We start from the raw sequence: 11223 nt of genomic DNA, 5'->3' as shown, positions 1-11223 counted from the left end.
ATAGATAGATAGATAGATAGATAGATAGATAGATAGATAGATAGATAGATAGATAGATAGATATAGATATAGATATAGATATCTATATATATATACACACATATAGAAACACACACACATATACATATATGTATGCATACATATGTGTGTGTATATATGCACATATGAATTATTATAAATAGAATGTTATCGCTAGATGGTAGTATGTAGAGGGATGTAAAGTATAAGGAAACTAGAAAGGTAAGAGAGGTCCAAAGTGACAGGTTTTTAAGAATCCAAACAAGATTTTATTCTTGATCTCTGATGTAATAAGGAACCACTTCAATTGGATAGTTTATGCAGGGGAACAATATCATTACACTCATGTTTTAGGAAAATAAACTTGGCAGATGAGTGAAATATGGATCAGAATGAGGAAACATTTGAGGCAAGAGGACCAATTATAGACCAATAGAACAACATAGTCAAAGTAAGAAGTGATAAGGGCCTGAAACAAATTTGTTAGAGTAAAAAGAAGTGAAAGTAAAGAAGAGATGATGTAAATGGAAAAAAAAACAATCAATTTGACAATAGATTAGATATGTGGTGTGAGTGAGAGTGGAGTAGAGAATGACATTAAGCTTGTGACCCTGGGTGACTGTGAAGGTGGTGGCCCCTGATGTAATAGGGAAGATGTGAAGAAGGGCAGGTTTGGGGCATAAATATCATGTGTTTTGGGGGGGACATGTTGAGTTTGTGATACATACAGCACATTCAATTTGAGATGTACAAAAGACATTTGATAATGCATGACAAGAATTTCAAGAAGAAATTAGGATGGAATACTTACATTGGGGAATAAGCTTCGTAGAATACTCTTCATGGACAGTTGAAGTCATAGGAAGTAACAGAGCTTTGTGGAACATCCTGTTTAGTGAATGCGACCTGATAATCCAAAAAAGGAGACTGAGAAAGAGCAGTCAGAAGAACCAGAAGAAATTAGTGTTTTTGAAAACCTAGAGTATAGTATATATAATAAGAAAGGATGATTTAAAATATAATTGGACTTCCACTAATAGGATATACCTACACCATGCCATCACAAGGAGGAAAAGGGAATATTCAGTCAACTATTCATTTATACACAAAAGATTAATTTTGGAGTTCATAGTAGCTCAAAATTCAATGGAATCTTTTTTACAACTATCCAAAGAATGATCACCCAATTGTTTTCATCTCCAGTTCAGGGGAACCAAGTACCAACTAAAGAATCCCATTCCACTTTTGGGTAGCTGTAATATGAGAAAGTTTTCCTTCTATAATACCTAAATCTGCTACTTTTTTAGCTCCATCCATTGTCCCTACTTTGGTCCTCCAGGGCCAACTGGAATAAATCTATTTCCCTTTTACTAGTGATAGAAGACAACTATCGTGTTCCCCTTAAGTCTTCTTTTCTCCAGGCTAGCTCCCCTCCCTAAATTGTAACCCTGTATTAAGGAGGTTGGACTAGATGATTGAATTCTGTTTCTGCTACCTGTGTAACCTTGAGAAAGTAATTTAAAACTCTCTGGACCTCTCTCCTTATCTGCAAAATAAGATGATCTCTAATGTCCCATCCGATCTCTAGATCCAATGAAACATTTTGAATCTCTAAGACCCCTTCAAGGAAGAAGATTTTATGATTCTACTTCTTCAGTTCTAAGGAGTCAAAGTTTTCTTTCCAAGCCAGCATTTCTCACAAGTACCTTTCAATCTGTTCCACTTAAAAAAAAAAAAGAATTATACTTACTAAATGTGCATAAAAATTCACATCTGCATTGCTAATAGACCTCCTTCAGTGTGTGGACCTTTCCCTTGGTTTTGAGAGGTCACTAGTATGGCCTTTAATGTTTCAGTTTGTTTTGCTTTTGTTTTGCTTTCTGGTGTTTGGGCAACTGGTCTGATCTACTCATTTGGAGACAACAGTGCCTCCCTGGTCGCTTTCCAAAAAATTAACTGATGTGAGCCATGGCAATTAAGTCATGGTTCTCTTCAGAAACATCCTAGTCTTTAATATTTTAGAGAATTCCCTTTTATTTATTTAATTGTTGATGAATATCCTTCAGCAGGTGTGATGATAAACTTACTAAAGGTCCCTGGAGCCAAGCACCTGCTAGCTTCTAATATGAGACTTTTCTTCTATCCTGCCTGGAGTAAGAACATCTTTCCAGAGGAAAACCAGCAGTGTCTGTCAATCAACATGTCAGGAGTTCCTAACACAGCTGGGGGCCTCCCCCTCTGCTCCCTTTACCAGCTGGTTGGAGCCTTCCTCTCAAACTGCTTGGAGGCCTCCAAAGTTCAGGAGTGCACTCTGATCCCTCTTCCCACCCTGGCCCCAACAAAAAGTACAAAGAAAAATGCATAATGTATGATAATTTTCAAAGTAGTAAGAATTAAAGTAAATGGTCTGATATAAAAAGGATTTCAAACAGGATTAATAATTCTGCAATTTGTTATACAAAGTCAATTTTTCCACTTGCAGAGTGAAGTTGCCTGGTGGGTTTATTGGTTCACTCATTATTAGGTATATATCACTTTTATTGTTTTACATTTTTATGTGTTTATAAAAAAAAGACATCATTCATGAATAAAACATTTTGGCTCCAGGCTGCCATACACTGAGGTTGGTCAGAGAGATTACATACTCTCTTTTTTGAAATAATAACCAAAAAAAGGAGTAAAAATAACATAAGATTCTGCAATGTGCTAGTATGTGCAAAGAGGACCCAAGGGAATTAAGAGGTAAGCTTGTGACTCTGATAGACCCTGCAGCATCAAAGACTTTTCCTTTCATGTGACCTTTTTTTTTTCTGGACAAGAGCTCCCCAATCCATCAGTTGTTCCTAGTCATCAAGGTCTTTCAGAGATTTTCCCCATCCTGCTAAACCTTGGGGGCTTTCTTAGTTTGTAATGGAATAGCTTCCCTCCACATGTCACCCTAGAACACTAGAAATGATTGAGCACTTAAGTTACAGCCAATGCCCTGATACATAGGATGTGAAGAGACATTTGCTTGATAGACAATAATTTTATTTTGGGTGGTCTTAATCACCTTCCACCTGGTTGGAGTTAAATATGAACACATAAGTAGCATCAAAAGGCAGCTAGAGCTCAATGGGGAGTATGTGCAAATATTTATGCATTTATTTACTTATAATGTGTGTCTGGACCTGCCCAATCTCAGAAAACTAAGAGTGTCAATAACAGGAAGTTCTAAATGCTACCTACAGCCCTGTAGATATGCCAAGATAAGCAGACCATGGCCGCCAGTTTGCCATGGGCAGCCCATTCAATTCATCTGGATGCAACATAATCAAATCAACCATATGGTAGCCCAGATCAATCATTAAAATGGCTGTTGGCTAACTGTACTTCTGAGTTCAGCAGGGGTATGTGGTACTTAGTGGCATAGACATGAAGGAGAGTAGAGAAAAAAGAGTCAGTGGGGAAAAGCTAGTTCTTCTAATGTCTTTTGCCAACATCTCCCACATGGAATGTAAAACCTCAGTTCCTGTTTCTTAGAAAAGGAGCTGGGGGTATTAGAAAGGGAAAGAAAAGGGTACAACATTCCCAAAGGTACTGGGACTATGCGCGTTTGCCTTTCCTGATTGCTGTCACGGTGCTACTTCCTATTTGCATAAACAATGAATATGTTCACAAATGGGTCAGGAAGGATAGAAATTTGACTGGCAAACTTTTCCATACTGAATACATATAGTTTTTTCACTTAATATCCATAGCTTCTGCTTACAGAGCTTTCAAGTGTCTGAGTTTGGCCTGAAGATCACTGTGATACAAAGAAAAAAGTTATTCATTTTCCTCTAGTTTGTCTTTTGGTGGACCTATATGTTGAGATGTTCCATGAACTAGAGGAAGGGCTATCATGGCTTAGCCAGAAACCGAAGTTTTATTGAACTGCCCTTTAATTCCTCAGTGCCTGGCCCTGTATCTCAGATGGTCCTGGTCTCATCACAATGAGCAATATCTCCCTTACCGGCAAAACCCCAGGCCCACAGCAATATTTTTTCCCCAAATTTGCCCTGAGTATAAAAATAATAGTTATATCTCTGGTCACCTGAGTAATATTAATATATGCAAAGATGATTTTATGAGCAACATGATGATTAAATGGCTTTTATTACTGAAATTTGAACAACAAAAGAGTAAGGGAGATAAAGAGAATGGAGTATTAGAACTGGAATTAGTAACCCAGGTTCAAATTCTGCCTTATTAGCTGTGTGATGATGGGAAATTTATTTAACCTCTCTATGCCTCATTTTAGAAAAACAGACAATATAGATAGATAGATAAATGGATAGATAGATAGATAGATAGATTGATAGATAGTCTATTTACATGTAACACTTACCCTGAGGGCTAATGTGATAAATGAGGTAATGTGTACAAAATATTTTGCAGACTTAAAGAGCTCTCTATTCCTTGCTTTTATTAGTAATTAAAGATAGACTAAAGGTGTTTTTTGCTTTTGTTTTTGTTTTTTTTGGGTGGGGGGGAGTCCTAAAAACAATGGTTGCATTTTCTAAAAGCAATGTTATCTTCAAAGACCTGTGATTTCAAGTTGTGTGGATTTCCTTCCCAATGTAAATTGTAATGCCTCAGTAAATTATTTTAGTACTCTGCTATAGGTGATTTTTTTTTTTTACATAAGGGAGAGAAGCTTCTACCAAAGACACTCCTCAAACTTAGCTAGAGCTATTTTCCTCCATGAAAAACATAAAGTCCATCACCGAACCTGAACTTTGAGCTTTTTCAGGTTAAGAGAACTTATGAAATTTTATGCCTTGTTAACATGGAAAGGTCAGGATTACCCCCATGCTTTGATTAGACATAAGAGTAAAATACGCATAACTCAAAGGGTGAAAAATTTAATCTGACTTGCCCACCATTTTTTATTGCATCAGTTCCGAATTTCCAGCTACCAGGCCACAAAATTCATCTAACTCTCTCATTTTAAAGATAACATGATACACATCCAAGTTAAGTGATTTGCTCAAAGATTCATCTCAAGTTTATAGCAAAGTCGCGACTAGAACACAGGTTTCTGGTTGTCAATAAAAAGGTCTTACCACTCTACCACATTTCTCAAAGTTTCATTTTTGACATTCTATTAAACTGTTTTTAAAGGAGATTTCAGTCAAAGGGTGTATACGCAGACATAATCATGAACTAAATAAAATACTTTTAACTAATTTCTTAAAATTTTAATTGTATTTTTTTTGGTTTGTTTTTTACCACAAATAAGTTTATGGCATTTTAAAACTTAATATAATGCATTTATATCTGCTGAACACCAAAAAGCATCTGGTTGAAAGGGAAAAAAAAAAGAATATAGCCAAACATCTGAATGTTTTGCCTATATGTAAAAAAAAATGTAAAAAAAAAAAATTTACAGCAGACAGCAGATATTTAGAATGAAAGATATCTATATGTATGACTGGACTTTTCATTTTTTATCCAAATTATTCTATTCCTTTCCTTCCTGTCTTTAAATATGCCCTCCAAAAGGTCTGTGCAACATACTTGAGGCCTTCCCCTGGGTCTTTTAGTGTGTCCTATACCCAAGTACAATAATACACTTGACTAAGTTATCTCTCATTTGCTTTATAACTGGTCTGCTTTGTTTTCCAATTATAAACTTTCTCTAATGCCACTTAATTTATGGAAGTCATAAATGATAACATGATGCACACCACTTTCATCGAACATGTACTTTTCCATTGCCCTTTGGGTCATCTCCAGTTTAGAGTATTTTCACAATGTAGCCTTCTACAACATCCAATCAGATACATCACCAGGAGGCTATTGGTATTAAACAAAGAGGCTTTGCTAGCAAAGAAACCTTGGTATCATTGAAATTGCTTTACAATTTCCCCAATGTATTCTATCCTACTTTACTCGTCCTGTGCCATTCTGGGTTTAGACACTGTCCAAAATCTATGTACTGATGCACTAACTCAAGAAATCAACTACATGTCACATTCCGACCTATTCTAATGAGAAGATGTGACTAGGGGATATGACTTCGGTTATTTCATTTACTTCCAAGTTGCCCCCAGCCTTGGCCAATTTGAACAAATTATCTATATCCCCCAACTAAACCTGAGTAGAACACAATGGGCTAGAGTTTCACTTTAGATTAGATTCCACCTAAGGTTGGGTGGGATAATACCTAGATTGAGGAGAATGCTAATCCTATTTACTTTTGCCAGTCCTGTGTTTCCAAGGCTGATCCTTGAAATTAGGCCTTTAGGTGATAAAGGAGAAAACTCCGGATCTCCCCAAATCATTGGTTATTAATAATCATTTCTCTCACTGTTGCCTTCCTCCTGTTAATTATATGAATATGTCACATCAAAGTGTATTCTGGTGATCCAGATTATTTAAACACTATCCATTCTTCTCTCCATCACTTGTAAATGCATTTTATGGCTCTTGTGTAAATTATGTATTTACATATGGATGTTTGTTGTTGCTTAGTCATTTCACTTGCATCTGACTGTTTGTGATCCCATTTGGAATTTTCTTGACAAAGATACTGGAGTAGTTTCCCATTTGCTTCTCCAGCTTATTTACAGATAAAGAAACTGAGGCAAACAGGGTTAAGTGACTTGCCCAGGGTCACATAACTATTAAGTGTCCTATTGGAGGCCAGATTTGAACTCAGGAAGATGAGTCGTCCTGACTTCAGGCCCAGGACTCCATCCACTGTACCAGCTAGCTGCCCATATATATATACTTGTCTGTAAATGTCCAAAAGATCTTGCCTGAATGTTAAAAGCACTTAGATTTCTTTCAAATCATTAATGCTCTTAGCTATCTGTTAAAATAACCAGAATTGATAGTTTCCATTTTCTTGGATTTAGCTCTGTGTCTTTCTCAGCCATTCAGTGATTTTGTTGGTCTATTTGTTTGATTTTTCTCCTTCAACCTGCAATTTCATTGATTTAGTGAACTGCCATTATAGAACTGAAGAGTTAAATGACATGCCCAAGTTCATTCATTTTTGACTATGACAGTAGCAAGACTCAGACATAATCTTCGTGATGCAAGATTGGAGCTTTATCTACTCTGCCATGGCTGTTCTTCTTTCAAAGTTATTAAAATGTCTAAAACTTGAATCTCACAAGTCATACCTAGCAAATTTTTGTTTTCTTTGTTTTACTTCTGCTTCTGACACATATTGACTGTCAAACCCTGGGCTTGTCACTTTAGGTTCCCTAGGCAACCCTCTAAGACTATAAGTTGCAGAGAAAGTGCTGACCTTCATTGATAGAGAAGGAGCTCCTCATCTGGGAGCTATCTGGAACACCAAAAGCATTCCATCCTTGTTGCTATTTTACTTAGCTCAATAAAGACATCCATTGCCATTTGTGTCAATACATGCTTTGTTTTTTAAGTGCTTTGATTCTTCTATAGATTTCAAATGACTCTAATAAGTCTCTGAACTTTGGCAATCACATAAACTGGTGTATCAACTAACAAATGGACAGATTTCTTCCTGAAAATTATCATACAAATTCATAAATATGTGTGCAGCTCTATGTGTGTATGTGCACATACATACATGTCTACACACACCTACATATTTAAATATGTAGCTATAACAAGTATAGTTTATGACCATATGCTGATTTGTTATACTTTTATACTCATGTGTCTTTATGCACTTTTCGGCTTTTTTTAATAATAAATCAGCTATAATAGAATGGAATTATATACCTTCCTGTGGTAAAATATGAGTTTACCTTCTTTTTTGTTCATTGATTAACCATTTGAGTGAATTAATAAAGTAAGCCAGTTGCTATTTTCTTTTTTAAATACAAAATCCCAGATCAACAATGGGCATCCCATTTACTACTCCCCATCCCCTACAGTCTAATTAAATGCTCAATTCTAGAAAGTGGAAAAGATTGAACTTAATGAAAATGGCATGTTCAGATGATCTTACATAGACACAGCCATAGAGTATGAGTTGGAAACTGTTGCTCCTCTTATCCAAGAATAGCCAAACATGGTTTCAAATTGACTAGTCCTTGTAGGCTAATCTAAAAGAAAGATAATAAACAATATTATAAAAGTACAAGATAGAAATCCATGCATTTTATGCAGAAAAGGAATAGGGTGCCCTAAAACCTTGGAGATCCCCCATAGGACACTTTCTTTCACTTGCTATAGCATGTGGTTAAAAGGGGAATGGACATGATACATTAAGTCAATTCAAGACATTACAAATGAGTTATAAATGTGGGGTGTCACGACATTCCCTGAAGAAGACAAACTTAAAGACTAAGCAACTTCTCCAATGTTTAGTAAGACTAATTGAGGTCTCAAACAATCTTCTGACTTCCTTGGAGACTGCATACAGATTCCCTGCAGATGTTCTACTCCCACAGTTCCGCCTGTAGCACAACACATTTTTATAAAGAGAAGAATCTTTCCAACCAGATATGTCTTTTATATCATTCTTCTGGCACTTCCATTCTTAGTTTACTTTTCAGTTATGTTGAGTCATGTTATAATTAAGCTAATATTGATACATCGACTAGCAAAGTCTGATGCTGATAAAACATTGTGTAAAACATAAAACTGATGTATCATCCCATATACAACTCAATAAAGCTTTTGGAAAATAAACATTCAGTGTCAGTGGGCAATAAACATGTAATCTATTGTCAAGCTCTGTTTATTTCTATAGGCTTTGTGATACTGTTATGTCTATGTAAGACTGAAAGGTGGTATTTAAAAGCTTTGAACTCTAGGTTCACATTCAGTCCACATAAGTCACAACTGAAAGCCATTCCTTTTTGAGGATCTAGATGAAATAACTTAATGATTGTACAGTGTTTGGTGTATAAATCAAAGAGAAGTACAGAGGGAAAAGAGCTTCAGGAACAATTCTGAGAATTAGGTTATGGAGAAAGAAATCCTGTTTCTAGTTTCATCAAGAGAGACAGATATTTATGAAAGAATTGGAACAATATCATAAGGTGAAACATGGTGCTATTATCTGAAATGTATCAATTCTTTCCCAATTTACTAATGTCTAGAATTGGAAAATGTTTATTAATGTTTCCCAATTTACTAATGTTTAAAAAAAGTGGCAGAGAGGTGACATGGTAGATAATGTGCAGGGCTTGGAGTCGGGAAGACTCATTATTGTGAGTTCAAATCTGGCCTAACATTTAGTAGCTGTGAGATCCTGGGCAAATCATTTAATGCTCTTTGCCTCAGTTTCCTCATCTGTAAAAAGATCTGGAGAAGGAAATGGCAAACCGTTTCCTCCAGTATGTTTGCCAAGAAAACCCCAAATAGGGTCACAAAGAATTGGACACAACCGAAAAATGACTGAACCATGACAAAAATCTGGGAAAATCTACATGAAGAGTACCGCCTCCTGAGAGCTGAGTGTAAACTAGAGGACAAGGCATGAAAATATACAAGTATTTAGACATGCTCTTTTGACTTTGTCTAGAGTTAGAGGAGTTGATGTAGAGGTATGTGAAATAGTTTAATTTGGTAGCTGGTAAGTTATATGGACTCCATACCCTGTACACAAACAGGAAAACAAGGGAGTATCATCATACATGCTTTTGGCCTGATGTGGGTACTAGCTAAACAGTGTGTAGAAAGGAGTGATATAGTCACAGTAGGGGCGTCAGTAATTTAGTCAAATGGTGATAATAGAGTATAGGTTGGATATCTGAGAAAACAGTGATCCAACAAAGAATCACATGATATGGAATGGTGCTGACTTCAATGTTGTAGCAAATGGTGAGAATGCAACTCATCACTGATAATATTTATTATAGATCAACTGCTAAGAACATAGTGTTAATGAGGCTAGAGCCAAGTCCCTGGGAAGGTCTCAAGAATAGAAGTCTGAAAACAAGCAGAAATAATTATAAGGAGGAATATATATGTATATTCCTCCTTAGAATTATTAATATATACCCCTATATATTATATAATATATATACACATATATATTATATAATATGTACATGTATGCACACACATACACATACATGCGTACACATGGGTATATGTATATCTACATATGTATATATACCTGTATGTATATACACATACATACATGTATATATGCACCTGTGTGTGTATATATATACATAAACACATACATATATGGATATATACACATTTGTGTATATGAACATACAAAGAATTTATTGACCAGCTTGGATTTAAAGCTAAAAAATAATAACACCTGTAACTACCAGATGTTGCTGTACATAGCAAGGTTCCAGAAGTCAGTTTGGAGAGTAAAACTGAAAAGAAGAACCTCTCTCTCTAACCCTACCATTCCTGCTTTTAGGGAAATAGGTATAGTTGTAGCTTCAATGGCCCATGGTCACATTCCCAACCACACAAGAAGTTACAATGAGCTCATTCTTCTAGGAAAATGAAAAGTGAGCACCTGAGATCAGGTTTAGGGCTCTGCTTGTTAAAAATGTTAAATAAGTATTCATAAAATGAAATAATAGTTCATGTAAGTGTTTATGAGTTATATATAGCCCAGCTTCTATACCTAGTGCTGAAAAAGATACTGACCATACTCCCATACCCCAGTTAAAGGAATGCATGTAAATATACATCTTTGTCAGCCAAAGTTTCATAGAGAAAAAGTCAGTATAATAGCTTAGCACAGAACTAGAAAAAATCACAATATGAACATGTTATAAACATGCAAGTGAAGGAGGCAGGGGAATTGGATAGAGGCATTTAAAGTCCTTTCACAGTCCCCAGCAAGGCATCTTCAATCTTACCGGCACTGCAGCCACAAAGCTAACTGTTATGAAGAACAATCTCCACCTCTCTGATAACCATGAGTTTCTTCTATTCCTCTCTTCTTGAGGCTTGGAAGGGAAACTCATGTGATTGCTCCTACTGCTGCCATAGTTGCTACTTTATTGCTCCTATTCTCCCACCTGCCATGTCAGCTGGGATTTCTATGGGATGGGATGGAAAGGAGGTGGCCACTAGCGCTTTTTTTATATTTCTCTCCCTAATTGCATTTCCTAGATCCAAACTTTTTTCCTGAGCTTGTGTCAAAATCCCTTGTAATTGAGTACAAACTTCTCATCCTTTCCTGGGTTAGGAAGATCAGCAAAAGCTCTATCTCAATGAGTTTCAATAAGGGTGCTGCTCACTCCTAGAGGCCTGAAT

Source organism: Vombatus ursinus, unplaced genomic scaffold (genome assembly GCF_900497805.2).
Source record: "Vombatus ursinus unplaced genomic scaffold, bare-nosed wombat genome assembly UNPS02014791.1, whole genome shotgun sequence".
Taxonomy (NCBI): Eukaryota; Metazoa; Chordata; class Mammalia; order Diprotodontia; family Vombatidae; genus Vombatus; species Vombatus ursinus.
This window is presented reverse-complemented; position numbering follows the sequence as displayed.